Genomic DNA, 16657 nt, shown 5'->3' with positions numbered 1-16657 from the left:
CCACAGATTACAGGATGCCTCCAGATGTGCATCGGAAACTACTACTGGTCTTCCAGGGAACGATCAAAGCGTAGACTGTTTGAGACATTACTCTCATGGAGGAAAGTGCACATAGTGACTGTTGTATTCATTCCCGATGCAATTTCTGTGTTTCATCAACACTTTGAAGGTCCACAGATTACAGAATTCCTCCAGATGTGCATCGGAAACTACTACTGGTCCTACAGGAATCGATCAAAGCGTAGACTGTTTGAGACATACTCCCATGGATGAAAATTGCGCATGGTGACTGTTGTATTCAATCCCGATGCAATTTCTGTGTTTCAACAACACTCTGATAGTCCACAGATTACAGAATGCCTCTAGATGTGCATCGGAAACTACTACTGGTCTTCCAGGGAACGATCAAAGCGTAGTCTGTTTGAGACATTACCCCATGGTGGAAAATTGTGCATGGTGACTGTTGTATTCAATCCCGATGCAATTTCTGTGTTTCATCAACACTCTGAAGGTCCACAGATTACAGAATGCCTCCAGATGTGCATCGGAAACTAATACTGGTCTTCCAGGAAACTATCAAAGCGTAGACTGTTTGAGACATTATTCCCATGGAGGAAAGTGGGCATGGTGACTGATGTATTCTATCCCGATGCAATTTCTGTGTTTCAACAACACTCCGATAGTCCACAGATTACAGAATGCCTCCAGATGTGCATCGGAAATTACTACTGGTCTTCCAGGAAACGATCAAAGCGTAGACTGTTTGAGAACATTACTCCCATGGAGGAAAGTGCGCATGATGACTGTTGAATTCTATCCCGATGCAATTTCTGTGTTTCAACAACACTCTGATAGTCCACAGATTACAGAATGCCTCCAGATGTGCATCGGAAACTTCTACTGGTCTTGCAAGGAACGATCAAAGCGTAAACTGTTTGAGACATTACTCCCATGGAGGAAAGTACACTTGGTGACTGTTGTATTCAATCCCGATGCAATTTCTGTGTTTCAAAAACACTCTGATAGTCCACAGATTACAGAATGCCTCCAGATGTCATCGGAAACTACTACTGGTCTTCCAGGAAACTATCAAAGCGTAGACAGTTTGAGACATTACTCCCATGGAATAAAGTGTGCATGGTGACTGTTGTATTCAATCCCGATACAATTTCTGTGTTTCATCAACACTCGGAAAGTCCACAGATTACAGAATGCCTCCAGATGTGTATCGGAAACTACCACTGGTCTTTCAGGGAACGATCAAATATTACACTGTTTGAGGCACTACTCCCAAGGAGGAAAGTACACATGGTGACTGTTGAATTCAATCCCGATGCAATTTCTGTGTTTCAACAACACTCTGATAGTCCACAGATTACAGAATGCCTTCAGATGTGCATCGGAAATTACTACTGGTCTTCCAGGAAACGATCAAAGCGTAGACTGTTTGAGACATTACTCCCATGGAGGAAAGTGCGCATGATGACTGTTGTATTCTATCCCGATGCAATTTCTGTGTTTCCACAACACTCTGATAGTCCACAGATTACAGAATGCCTCCACATGTGCATCGGAAACTACTACTGGTCTTGCAGGGAAAGATCAAAGCGTAGACTGTTTGAGACATTACTCCCATGGAGGAAAGTGCGCATGGTGACTGTTGTATTCAATCCCGATACAATTTCTGTGTTTCAACAACACTCTGATAGTCCACAGATTACAGAATGCCTCTAGATGTGCATCGGAAACTACTACTGGTCTTCCAGGGAACGATCAAAGCGTAGTCTGTTTGAGACATTACCCCATGGTGGAAAATTGTGCATGGTGAATGTTGTATTCAATCCCGATTCATTTTCTGTGTTTCATCAACACTTTGAAGGCCCACTGTTTACAGAATGCCTCCAGATGTGCATCGGAAACTACTACTGGTCTTCCAGGGAACGATCAAAACGTATACTGTTTGGGACATTACTCCCATGGAGGAAAGTGCGCATGGTGACTGTTGTATTCAATCCCGATGCAATTTCTAAGTTTCATCAACACTCTGTAAGTCCACAGATTACAGAATGCCTCCAGATGTGTATCGGAAACTACTACTGGTCTTCCAGGGAACGATCAAATAGTACACTGTTTGAAGCACTACTCCCATGGAGGAAAGTACACATGGTGACTGTTGTATTCAATCCTGATGCAATTTCTGTATTTCAGCAACACTCTGATAGTACACAGATTACAGATTGCCTCCAGATGTGCATCGGATACTACTAGTGGTCTTCCAGGGAACCGTCAAATAGTAGACTGTTTGAGACATTACTTCCATGGAGGAAAACTGCGCATGGTGACTATTGTATTCAATCCCGATACAATTTCTGTGTTTCAACAACGCTCTGATAGTCCACACATTACAGAATGCCACAAGGTGTTCATCGGAAAGTACTACTGGTCTTCCAGGGAACGATCAAAACGTAATCTGTTTGACACATTTCTCCCATTTAGGAAAGTGCGCATGGTGAGTGTTGTATTCAGTCCCGAGGCAATTTCTTGTGTTTCATCAACACTTTGAAGGTCCCCAGATTACAGAATGCCTCCAGATGTGCATCGGAAACTACTACTGGTCTTCCAGGAAACGATCCAGGCGTAGACTGCTTCAGACATTACTCCCATGGAGGAAAGTAAGCATGGTGACTGTTGTATTCAATCCCGATGAAATTTCTGTGTTTCATCAACACTGTGATAGTCCACAGATTACAGAATGCCTCCAGATGTGCATCGGAAACTACTATTGGTCTTCCAGGGAACGATCAAAACGTATACTGTTTGAGACATTAATCCCATACAGGAAAATTGCGCATGGAGACTGTTGTATTCAATCCCGATGAAATTTCTGTGTTTCAACAACGCTCTGATAGTCCACAGATTACAGAAAGCCCCCAGATGTTCATCGGAAACTACTACTGGTCATCCAGGGAACGATCAAAGCGTAAACTCTTTGAGATATTACTCCCATGGAGGACAGTGCGCATGGTGACTGTTGTATTCATACCCGATGCAATTTCTGTGTTTCTACAACACTCTGATAGTCCACAGATAACAAAATGCTTCCAGATGTGCATCGGGAACTACTACTGGTCTTCAAGGGAACGATCAAAGAGTAGACTGTTTGAGGCATTACTCCCATGGAGGAAAACTGCGCATGGTGACTGTTGTATTCAATCCCGATGCAATTTCTGTGTTTCAACAACGCTCTGATAGTCCACACATTACAGAATGCCCCCAGATGTTTTTCGGAAACTACTACTGGTCTTCCAGGGGACGATCAAAGCGTAATCTGTTTGACACATTTCTCCCATGGAGGAAAGTGCGCATGGTGACTGCTGTATTCAATCCCGATGAAATTTCTGTGTTTCAACAACACTCTGACAGTCCACACATTACAGAATGCCTCCAGATGTGCATCGGAAACTACTACTGGTCTTCCAGGGAACGATCAAAGCGTAACCTGTTAGTGACATTACTCCCATGGAGGAAAGTGCGCATGGTGACTGTTGTATTCAATCCCGATGCAATTTCTGTGTTTCATCAACACTTTGAAGGTCCACAGATTACTGAATGCCTCCAGATGTGCATCGGAAACTACTACTGGTCTTCCAGGTAACGATCAAAGCGTAGACTGTTTGAGACATTACTGCCATGGAGGAAAATTGCGCATGGTGACTGTTGTATTCAATCCCGATGCAATTTCTGTGTTTCAACAACGCTCTGATAGTCCACTTATTACAGAATGCCCCCAGATGTTCATCGGAAACTACTACTGGTCTTCCAGGGAACGATCAAAGCGTAAACTGTTTGAGACATTACTCCCATGGGGGAAAGTGCGCATGGTGACTGTTGTATTCAATCCCGATGCAATTTCTGTGTTTCAACAACACTCTGATAGTCCACAGATTACAGAATGCCTCCAGGTGTGCATCGGAAACTACTACAGGTCTTCCAGGGAACGATCAAAGCGTAGACTGTTTGTGACATTACTCCAATGGAGGAAAGTGCGCATGGAGACTTTTGTATTCAATCCCGATGAAATTTCTGTGTTTCATCAACACTCTGATAGTTCACAGATTACAGAATGCCTCCAGATGTGCATCGGAAACTTCTACTGGTCTTGCAAGGAACGATCAAAGCGTAAACTGTTTGAGACATTACTCCCATGGAGGAAAGTACACTTGGTGACTGTTGTATTCAATCCCGATGCAATTTCTGTGTTTCAACAACACTCTGATAGTCCACAGACTACAGAATGCCTCCACATGTGCATCGGAAACTACTACTGGTCTTCCAGGGAACGATGAAATCGTAGACTGTAGGAGACATTACTCCCATGGAGGAAAGTGCGAATGGTGACTGTTGTATTCAGTCCCGATGCAATTTCTGCGTTTCTACAACACTCTGATAGTCCATAGATAACAGAATGCATCCAGATGTGCATCGGAAACTACTACTTATCATACAGGGAACGATCAAAGCGTAGACTGTTTGAGACATTACTCCCATAGAGGAATGTGCTCATGGTGACTGTTGTATTCAGTCCCAAGGCAATTTCTGTGTTTCATCAACACTCTGATAGTCCACATATTACAGAATGCATCCAGATGTTCATCGGAAACAACTACTGGTCTTCCAGGGAACGATCAAAGCGCAGACTGTTTGAGACATTACTACCGTGGAGGAAAGTGCGCATGGTGACTGTTGTATTCCATCCCGATGCAATTTCTGTGTTTCAACAACACTCTGATAGTCCACAGATTACAGAATGACCCCAGATGTTCATCGGAAAGTACTACTGGTCATGCAGGGAACGATCAAAGCGTAAACTCTTTGAGACATTACTCCCATGGAGGACAGTGCGCATGGTGACTGTTGTATTGAAACCCGATGCAATTTCTGTGTTTCCTCAACACTTTGAAGGTCCACATACTACAGAATGCCTCCAGATGTGCAAAGGAAACTACTACTGGTCTTCCAGGGAACGATCAAAACGTAGACTATTTGAGACATTACTCCCATGGAGGAAAGTGCGCATGGTGACTGTTGTATTCAATCCCGATGAAATTTCTGTGTTTCATCAACACTCTGATAGTCCACAGATTACAGAATGCCTCCAGATGTGCATCGGAAACTACTATTGGTCTTCCAGGGAACGATCAAAACGTATACTGTTTGAGACATTACTCCCATACAGGAAAATTGCGCATGGAGACTGTTGTATTCAATCCCGGTGCAATTTCTGTGTTTCAACAACGCTCTGATAGTCCACAGATTACAGAATGCCCCCAGATGTTCATCGGAAACTACTACTGGTCATCCAGGGACGATCAAATCGTAAACTCTTTGAGACATTACTCCCATGGAGGACAGTGCGCATGGTGACTGTTGTATTCAAACCCGATGCCATTTCTGTGTTTCCTCAACACTTTGAAGGTCCACAGATTACTGAATGCCTCCAGATGTGCATCGGAAACTACTACTGGTCTTCCAGGTAACGATCAAAGCGTAGACTGTTTGAGACATTACTGCCATGGAGGAAAATTGCGCATGGTGACTGTTGTATTCAATCCCGACGCAATTTCTGTGTTTCAACAACGCTCTGATAGTCCACTTATTACAGAATGCCCCCAGATGTTCATCGGAAACTACTACTGGTCTTCCTGGGAACGATCAAAGCGTAAACTGTTTGAGACATTACTCCCATGGGGGAAAGTGCGCATGGTGACTGTTGTATTCAATCCCGATGCAATTTCTGTGTTTCAACAACACTCTGATAGTCCACAGGTTACAGAATGCCTCCAGGTGTGCATCGGAAACTACTACTGGTCTTCCAGGGAACGATCAAAGCGTAGACTGTTTGTGACATTACTCCAATGGAGGAAAGTGCGCATGGAGACTTTTGTATTCAATCCCGATGAAATTTCCGTGTTTCATCAACACTCTGATAGTTCACAGATTACAGAATGCCTCCAGGTGTGCATCGGAAAGTACTACTGGTCCTCCAGGAAAAGATCAAAGCGTAAACTGTTTGAGACATTACTCCCATGGGGGAAAGTGCGCATGGTGACTGTTGTATTCAATCCCGATGCAATTTCTGTGTTTCAACAACACTCTGATAGTCCACAGATTACAGAATGCCTCCAGATGTGCATCGGAAACTACTACTGGTCTTCCAGGGAACGATGAAATCGTAGACTGTTGGAGACATTACTCCCATGGAGGAAAGGGCGAATGGTGACTGTTGTATTCAGTCCCGATGCAATTTCTGCGTTTCTACAACACTCTGATAGTCCATAGATAACAGAATGCATCCAGATGTGCATCGGAAACTACTACTGGTCTTACAGGGAACGATCAAAGCGTAGACAGTTTGAGACATTACTCCCATGGAGGAATGTGCTCATGGTGACTGTTGTATTCAATCCCAAGGCAATTTCTGTGTTTCATCAACACTCTGATAGTCCACATATTACAGAATGCATCCAGATGTTCATCGGATACTACTACTGGTCTTCCAGGGAACGATCAAAGCGTAGACTGTTTGTGACATTACTCCCATGGAGGAAAGTGTGCATGGGTACTGTTGTATTGAATCCTGATGCAATTTCTGTGTTTCATCAACACTTTGAAGGTCCACAGATGACAGAATGCCTCCAGATGTGCATCGGAAACTACTACTGGTATTCCAGGAAACGATCCAGGCGTAGGCTGATGAGACATTACTCCCATGGAGGAAAGTGAACATGGTGACTGTTGTATTCTATCCCGATGCAATTTCTGTGTTTCAACAACATTCTGATAGTCCACAGACTACAGAATGCCTCCAGATGTGCATCGGAAACTACTATTGGTCTTCCAGGGAACGATCAAAACGTATACTGTTTGAGACATTACTCCAATACAGGAAAATTGATCATGGAGACTGTTGTATTCAATCCCGATGCAATTTCTGTGTTTCAACAACGCTCTGATAGTCCGCAGATTACAGAATGCCCCCAGATGTTCATCGGAAACTACTACTGGTCATGCAGGGAACGATCAAAGCGTAAACTCTTTGAGACATTACTCCCATGGAGGACAGTGCGCATGGTGACTGTTGTATTCAAACCCGATGCAATTTCTGTGTTTCCTCAACACTTTGAAGGTCCACATACTACAGAATGCCTCCAGATGTGCAAAGGAAACTACTACTGGTCTTCCAGGGAACGATCAAAACGTAGACTATTTGAGACATTACTCCCATGGAGGAAAGTTCGCATGGTGACTGTTGTATTCAATCCCGATGAAATTTCTGTGTTTCATCAACACTCTGATAGTCCACAGATTACAGAATGCCTCCAGATGTGCATCGGAAACTACTATTGGTCTTCCAGGGAACGATCAAAACGTATACTGTTTGAGACATTACTCCCATACAGGAAAATTGCGCATGGAGACTGTTGTATTCAATCCCGGTGCAAATACTGTGTTTCAACAACGCTCTGATAGTCCACAGATTACAGAATGCCCCCAGATGTTCATCGGAAACTACTACTGGTCATCCAGGGAACGATCAAATCGTAAACTCTTTGAGACATTACTCCCATTTAGGACAGTGCGCATGGTGACTGTTGTATTCAAACCCGATGCCATTTCTGTGTTTCCTCAACACTTTGAAGGTCCACAGATTACTGAATGCCACCAGATGTGCATCGGAAACTACTACTGGTCTTCAAGGTAACGATCAAAGCGTAGACTGTTTGAGACATTACTGCCAAGGAGGAAAATTGCGCATGGTGACTGTTGTATTCAATCCCGATGCAATTTCTGTGTTTCGACAACGCTCTGATAGTCCACTTATTACAGAATGCCCCCAGATGTTCATCGGAAACTACTACTGGTCTTCCAGGGAACGATCAAAACGTAAACTGTTTGAGACATTACTCCCATGGGGGAAAGTGCGCATGGTGACTGTTGTATTGAATCCCGATGCAATTTCTGTGTTTCAACAACACTCTGATAGTCCACAGATTACAGAATGCCTCCAGGTGTGCATCGGAAACTACTACTGGTCTTCCAGGGAACGATCAAAGCGTAGACTGTTTGTGACATTACTCCAATGGAGGAAAGTGCGCATGGAGACTTTTGTATTCAATCCCGATGAAATTTCTGTGTTTCATCAACACTCTGATAGTTCACAGATTACAGAATGCCTCCAAGTGTGCATCGGAAAGTACTACTGGTCCTCCAGGAAAAGATCAAAGCGTAAACTGTTTGAGACATTACTCCCATGGGGGAAAGTGCGCATGGTGACTGTTGTATTCAATCCCGATGCAATTTCTGTGTTTCAACAACACTCTGATAGTCCACAGACTACAGAATGCCTCCAGATGTGCATCGGAAACTACTACTGGTCTTCCAGGGAACGATGAAATCGTAGACTGTTGGAGACATTACTCCCATGGAGGAAAGTGCGAATGGTGACTGTTGTATTCAGTCCCGATGCAATTTCTGCGTTTCTACAACACTCTGATAGTCCATAGATAACAGAATGCATCCAGATGTGCTTCGGAATCTACTACTGGTCTTACAGGGAACGATCAAAGCGTAGACAGTTTGAGACATTACTCCCATGGAGGAATGTGCTCATGGTGACTGTTGTATTCAATCCCAAGGCAATTTCTGTGATTCATCAACACTCTGATAGTCCACATATTACAGAATGCATCCAGATGTTCATCGGAAACAACTACTGGTCTTCCAGGGAACGATCAAAGCGCAGACTGTTTGAGACATTACTACCGTGGAGGAAAGTGCGCATGGTGACTGTTGTATTCCATCCCGATGCAATTTCTGTGTTTCAACAACACTCTGATAGTCCACAGATTACAGAATGCCTCCAGATGTGCATCGAAAACTACTACTGGTCTTCCAGGGAACGATCAAAGCGTAGACTGTTTGTGACATTACTCCCATGGAGGAAAGTGTGCATGGGTACTGTTGTATTGAATCCTGATGCAATTTCTGTGTTTCATCAACACTTTGAGGGTCCACAGATTACAGAATGCCTCCAGATGTGCATCGGAAACTACTACTGGTATTCCAGGAAACGATCCAGGCGTAGATTGATGAGACATTACTCCAATGGAGGAAAGTGCACATGGTGACTGTTGTATTCAATCCAGATGCTATTTCTGTGTTTCATCAACACTTTGAAGGTCCACATACTACAGAATGCCTCCAGATGTGCAAAGGAAACTACTACTGGTCTTCCAGGGAACGATCAAAACGTAGACTATTTGAGACATTACTCCCATGGAGGAAAGTTCGCATGGTGACTGTTGTATTCAATCCCGATGAAATTTCTGTGTTTCATCAACACTCTGATAGTCCACAGATTACAGAATGCCTCCAGATGTGCATGGGAAACTACTATTGGTCTTCCAGGGAACGATCAAAACGTATACTGTTTGAGACATTACTCCCATACAGGAAAATTGCGCATGGAGACTGTTGTATTCAATCCCGGTGCAAATACTGTGTTTCAACAACGCTCTGATAGTCCACAGATTACAGAATGCCCCCAGATGTTCATCGGAAACTACTACTGGTCATCCAGGGAACGATCAAATCGTAAACTCTTTGAGACATTACTCCCATGGAGGACAGTGCGCATGGTGACTGTTGTATTCAAACCCGATGCCATTTCTGTGTTTCCTCAACACTTTGAAGGTCCACAGATTACTGAATGCCTCCAGATGTGCATCGGAAACTACTACTGGTCTTCCAGGTAACGATCAAAGCGTAGACTGTTTGAGACATTACTGCCATGGAGGAAAATTGCGCATGGTGACTGTTGTATTCAATCCCGATGCAATTTCTGTGTTTCAACAACGCTCTGATAGTCCACTTATTACAGAATGCCCCCAGATGTTCATCGGAAACTACTACTGGTCTTCCAGGGAACGATCAAAACGTAAACTGTTTGAGACATTACTCCCATGGGGGAAAGTGCGCATGGTGACTGTTGAATTCAATCCCGATGCAATTTCTGTGTTTCAACAACACTCTGATAGTCCACAGATTACAGAATGCCTCCAGGTGTGCATCGGAAACTACTACTGGTCTTCCAGGGAACGATCAAAGCGTAGACTGTTTGTGACATTACTCCAATGGAGGAAAGTGCGCATGGAGACTTTTGTATTCAATCCCGATGAAATTTCTGTGTTTCATCAACACTCTGATAGTTCACAGATTACAGAATGCCTCCAGGTGTGCATCGGAAAGTACTACTGGTCCTCCAGGAAAAGATCAAAGCGTAAACTGTTTGAGACATTACTCCCATGGGGGAAAGTGCGCATGGTGACTGTTGTATTCAATCCCGATGCAATTTCTGTGTTTCAACAACACTCTGATAGTCCACAGACTACAGAATGCCTCCAGATGTGCATCGGAAACTACTACTGGTCTTCCAGGGAACGATGAAATCGTAGACTGTTGGAGACATTACTCCCATGGAGGAAAGTGCGAATAGTGACTGTTGTATTCAGTCCCGATGCAATTTCTGCGTTTCTACAACACACCGATAGTCCATAGATAACAGAATGCATCCAGATGTGCTTCGGAATCTACTACTGGTCTTACAGGGAACGATCAAAGCGTAGACAGTTTGAGACATTACTCCCATGGAGGAATGTGCTCATGGTGACTGTTGTATTCGATCCCAAGGCAATTTCTGTGATTCATCAACACTCTGATAGTCCACATATTACAGAATGCATCCAGATGTTCATCGGAAACAACTACTGGTCTTCCAGGGAACGATCAAAGCGCAGACTGTTTGAGACATTACTACCGTGGAGGAAAGTGCGCATGGTGACTGTTGTATTCCATCCCGATGCAATTTCTGTGTTTCAACAACACTCTGATAGTCCACAGATTACAGAATGCCTCCAGATGTGCATCGAAAACTACTACTGGTCTTCCAGGGAACGATCAAAGCGTAGACTGTTTGTGACATTACTCCCATGGAGGAAAGTGTGCATGGGTACTGTTGTATTGAATCCTGATGCAATTTCTGTGTTTCATCAACACTTTGAGGGTCCACAGGTTACAGAATGCCTCCAGATGTGCATCGGAAACTACTACTGGTATTCCAGGAAACGATCCAGGCGTAGACTGATGAGACATTACTCCAATGGAGGAAAGTGCACATGGTGACTGTTGTATTCTATCCCGATGCAATTTCTGTGTTTCAACAACACTCTGATAGTCCACAGACTACAGAATGCCTCCAGATGTGCATCGGAAACTACTATTGGTCTTCCAGGGAACGATCAAAACGTATACTGTTTGAGACATTACTCCAATACAGGAAAATTGATCATGGAGACTGTTGTATTCAATCCCGATGCAATTTCTGTGTTTCAACAACGCTCTGATAGTCCACAGATTACAGAATGCCCCCAGATGTTCATCGGAAACTACTACTGGTCATGCAGGGAACGATCAAAGCGTAAACTCATGGAGACATTACTCCCATGGAGGACAGTGCGCATGGTGACTGTTGTATTCAAACCCGATGCAATTTCTGTGTTTCCTCAACACTTTGAAGGTCCACATACTAGAGAATGCCTCCAGATGTGCATCGGGAACTACTACTGGTCTTCCAGGGAACGATCAAAACGTAGACTATTTGAGACATTACTCCCATGGAGGAATGTGCTCATGGTGACTGTTGTATTCAATCCCAAGGCAATTTCTGTGTTTCATCAACACTCTGATTGTCCACATATTACAGAATGCATCCAGATGTGCATCGGAAACTACTATTGGTCTTCCAGGGAACGATCAAAACGTATACTGTTTGAGACATTACTGCTATACAGGAAAATTGCGCATGGAGACTGTTGTATTCAATCCCGGTGCAATTTCTGTGTTCCAACAACTCTCTGATAGTCCACAGATTACAGAATGCCCCCAGATGTTCATCGGAAACTACTACTGGTCATCCAGGGAACGATCAAATCGTAAACTCTTTGAGACATTACTCCCATGGAGGAAAGTGCGCATGGAGACTTTTGTATTCAATCCCGATGAAATTTCTGTGTTTCATCAACACTCTGATAGTTCACAGATTACAGAATGCCTCCAAGTGTGCATCGGAAAGTACTACTGGTCCTCCAGGAAAAGATCAAAGCGTAAACTGTTTGAGACATTACTCCCATGGGGGAAAGTGCGCATGGTGACTGTTGTATTCAATCCCGATGCAATTTCTGTGTTTCAACAACACTCTGATAGTCCACAGACTACAGAATGCCTCCAGATGTGCATCGGAAACTACTACTGGTCTTCCAGGGAACGATGAAATCGTAGACTGTTGGAGACATTACTCCCATGGAGGAAAGTGCGAATGGTGACTGTTGTATTCAGTCCCGATGCAATTTCTGCGTTTCTACAACACTCTGATAGTCCTTAGATAACAGAATGCATCCAGATGTGCTTCGGAATCTACTACTGGTCTTACAGGGAACGATCAAAGCGTAGACAGTTTGAGACATTACTCCCATGGAGGAATGTGCTCATGGTGACTGTTGTATTCAATCCCAAGGCAATTTCTGTGATTCATCAACACTCTGATAGTCCACATATTACAGAATGCATCCAGATGTTCATCGGAAACAACTACTGGTCTTCCAGGGAACGATCAAAGCGCAGACTGTTTGAGACATTACTACCGTGGAGGAAAGTGCGCATGGTGACTGTTGTATTCCATCCCGATGCAATTTCTGTGTTTCAACAACACTCTGATAGTCCACAGATTACAGAATGCCTCCAGATGTGCATCGAAAACTACTACTGGTCTTCCAGGGAACGATCAAAGCGTAGACTGTTTGTGACATTACTCCCATGGAGGAAAGTGTGCATGGGTACTGTTGTATTGAATCCTGATGCAATTTCTGTGTTTCATCAACACTTTGAGGGTCCACAGATTACAGAATGCCTCCAGATGTGCATCGGAAACTACTACTGGTATTCCAGGAGACGATCCAGGCGTAGACTGATGAGACATTACTCCAATGGAGGAAAGTGCACATGGTGACTGTTGTATTCAATCCAGATGCTATTTCTGTGTTTCATCAACACTTTGAAGGTCCACATACTACAGAATGCCTCCAGATGTGCAAAGGAAACTACTACTGGTCTTCCAGGGAACGATCTAAACGTAGACTATTTGAGACATTACTCCCATGGAGGAAAGTTCGCATGGTGACTGTTGTATTCAATCCCGATGAAATTTCTGTGTTTCATCAACACTCTGATAGTCCACAGATTACAGAATGCCTCCAGATGTGCATGGGAAACTACTATTGGTCTTCCAGGGAACGATCAAAACGTATACTGTTTGAGACATTACTCCCATACAGGAAAATTGCGCATGGAGACTGTTGTATTCAATCCCGGTGCAAATACTGTGTTTCAACAACGCTCTGATAGTCCACAGATTACAGAATGCCCCCAGATGTTCATCGGAAACTACTACTGGTCATCCAGGGAACGATCAAATCGTAAACTCTTTGAGACATTACTCCCATGGAGGACAGTGCGCATGGTGACTGTTGTATTCAAACCCGATGCCATTTCTGTGTTTCCTCAACACTTTGAAGGTCCACAGATTACTGAATGCCTCCAGATGTGCATCGGAAACTACTACTGGTCTTCCAGGTAACGATCAAAGCGTAGACTGTTTGAGACATTACTGCCATGGAGGAAAATTGCGCATGGTGACTGTTGTATTCAATCCCGATGCAATTTCTGTGTTTCAACAACGCTCTGATAGTCCACTTATTACAGAATGCCCCCAGATGTTCATCGGAAACTACTACTGGTCTTCCAGGGAACGATCAAAACGTAAACTGTTTGAGACATTACTCCCATGGGGGAAAGTGCGCATGGTGACTGTTGAATTCAATCCCGATGCAATTTCTGTGTTTCAACAACACTCTGATAGTCCACAGATTACAGAATGCCTCCAGGTGTGCATCGGAAACTACTACTGGTCTTCCAGGGAACGATCAAAGCGTAGACTGTTTGTGACATTACTCCAATGGAGGAAAGTGCGCATGGAGACTTTTGTATTCAATCCCGATGAAATTTCTGTGTTTCATCAACACTCTGATAGTTCACAGATTACAGAATGCCTCCAGGTGTGCATCGGAAAGTACTACTGGTCCTCCAGGAAAAGATCAAAGCGTAAACTGTTTGAGACATTACTCCCATGGGGGAAAGTGCGCATGGTGACTGTTGTATTCAATCCCGATGCAATTTCTGTGTTTCAACAACACTCTGATAGTCCACAGACTACAGAATGCCTCCAGATGTGCATCGGAAACTACTACTGGTCTTCCAGGGAACGATGAAATCGTAGACTGTTGGAGACATTACTCCCATGGAGGAAAGTGCGAATGGTGACTGTTGTATTCAGTCCCGATGCAATTTCTGCGTTTCTACAACACACCGATAGTCCATAGATAACAGAATGCATCCAGATGTGCTTCGGAATCTACTACTGGTCTTACAGGGAACGATCAAAGCGTAGACAGTTTGAGACATTACTCCCATGGAGGAATGTGCTCATGGTGACTGTTGTATTCGATCCCAAGGCAATTTCTGTGATTCATCAACACTCTGATAGTCCACATATTACAGAATGCATCCAGATGTTCATCGGAAACAACTACTGGTCTTCCAGGGAACGATCAAAGCGCAGACTGTTTGAGACATTACTACCGTGGAGGAAAGTGCGCATGGTGACTGTTGTATTCCGTCCCGATGCAATTTCTGTGTTTCAACAACACTCTGATAGTCCACAGATTACAGAATGCCTCCAGATGTGCATCGAAAACTACTACTGGTCTTCCAGGGAACGATCAAAGCGTAGACTGTTTGTGACATTACTCCCATGGAGGAAAGTGTGCATGGGTACTGTTGTATTGAATCCTGTTGCAATTTCTGTGTTTCATCAACACTTTGAGGGTCCACAGGTTACAGAATGCCTCCAGATGTGCATCGGAAACTACTACTGGTATTCCAGGAAACGATCCAGGCGTAGACTGATGAGACATTACTCCAATGGAGGAAAGTGCACATGGTGACTGTTGTATTCTATCCCGATGCAATTTCTGTGTTTCAACAACACTCTGATAGTCCACAGACTACAGAATGCCTCCAGATGTGCATCGGAAACTACTATTGGTCTTCCAGGGAACGATCAAAACGTATACTGTTTGAGACATTACTCCAATACAGGAAAATTGATCATGGAGACTGTTGTATTCAATCCCGATGCAATTTCTGTGTTTCAACAACGCTCTGATAGTCCACAGATTACAGAATGCCCCCAGATGTTCATCGGAAACTACTACTGGTCATGCAGGGAACGATCAAAGCGTAAACTCTTTGAGACATTACTCCCATGGAGGACAGTGCGCATGGTGACTGTTGTATTCAAACCCGATGCAATTTCTGTGTTTCCTCAACACTTTGAAGGTCCACATACTAGAGAATGCCTCCAGATGTGCATCGGGAACTACTACTGGTCTTCCAGGGAACGATCAAAACGTAGACTATTTGAGACATTACTCCCATGGAGGAATGTGCTCATGGTGACTGTTGTATTCAATCCCAAGGCAACTTCTGTGTTTCATCAACACTCTGATTGTCCACATATTACAGAATGCATCCAGATGTGCATCGGAAACTACTATTGGTCTTCCAGGGAACGATCAAAACGTATACTGTTTGAGACATTACTGCCATACAGGAAAATTGCGCATGGAGACTGTTGTATTCAATCCCGGTGCAATTTCTGTGTTTCAACAACTCTCTGATAGTCCACAGATTACAGAATGCCCCCAGATGTTCATCGGAAACTACTACTGGTCATCCAGGGAACGATCAAATCGTAAACTCTTTGAGACATTACTCCCATGGAGGACAGTGCGCATGGTGACTGTTGTATTCAAACCCGATGCCATTTCTGTGTTTCCTCAACTCTTTGAAGGTCCACAGATTACAGAATGCCTCCAGATGTGCATCGGAAACTACTACTGGTCTTCCAGGTAACGATCAAAGCGTAGACTGTTTGAGACATTACTGCCATGGAGGAAAATTGCGCATGGTGACTGTTGTATTCAATCCCGATGCAATTTCTGTGTTTCAACAACGCTCTGATAGTCCACTTATTACAGAATGCCCCCAGATGTTCATCGGAAACTACTACTGGTCTTCCAGGGAACGATCAAAGCGTAAACTGTTTGAGACATTACTCCCATGGGGGAAAGTGCGCATGGTGACTGTTGTATTCAATCCCGATGCAATTTCTGTGTTTCAACAACACTCTGATAGTCCACAGATTACAGAATGCCTCCAGGTGTGCATCGGAAACTACTACTGGTCTTCCAGGGAACGATCAAAGCGTAGACTTTTTGTGACATTACTCCAATGGAGGAAAGTGCGCATGGAGACTTTTGTATTCAATCCCGATGAAATTTCTGTGTTTCATCAACACTCTGATAGTTCACAGATTACAGAATGCCTCCAGGTGTGCATCGGAAAGTACTACTGGTCCTCCAGG

The sequence above is a fragment of the Schistocerca gregaria genome, chromosome 7 (genome assembly GCF_023897955.1).
Source record: "Schistocerca gregaria isolate iqSchGreg1 chromosome 7, iqSchGreg1.2, whole genome shotgun sequence".
NCBI classification, from domain to species: Eukaryota; Metazoa; Arthropoda; class Insecta; order Orthoptera; family Acrididae; genus Schistocerca; species Schistocerca gregaria.
Note: the sequence above shows the minus strand (reverse complement) of the source record.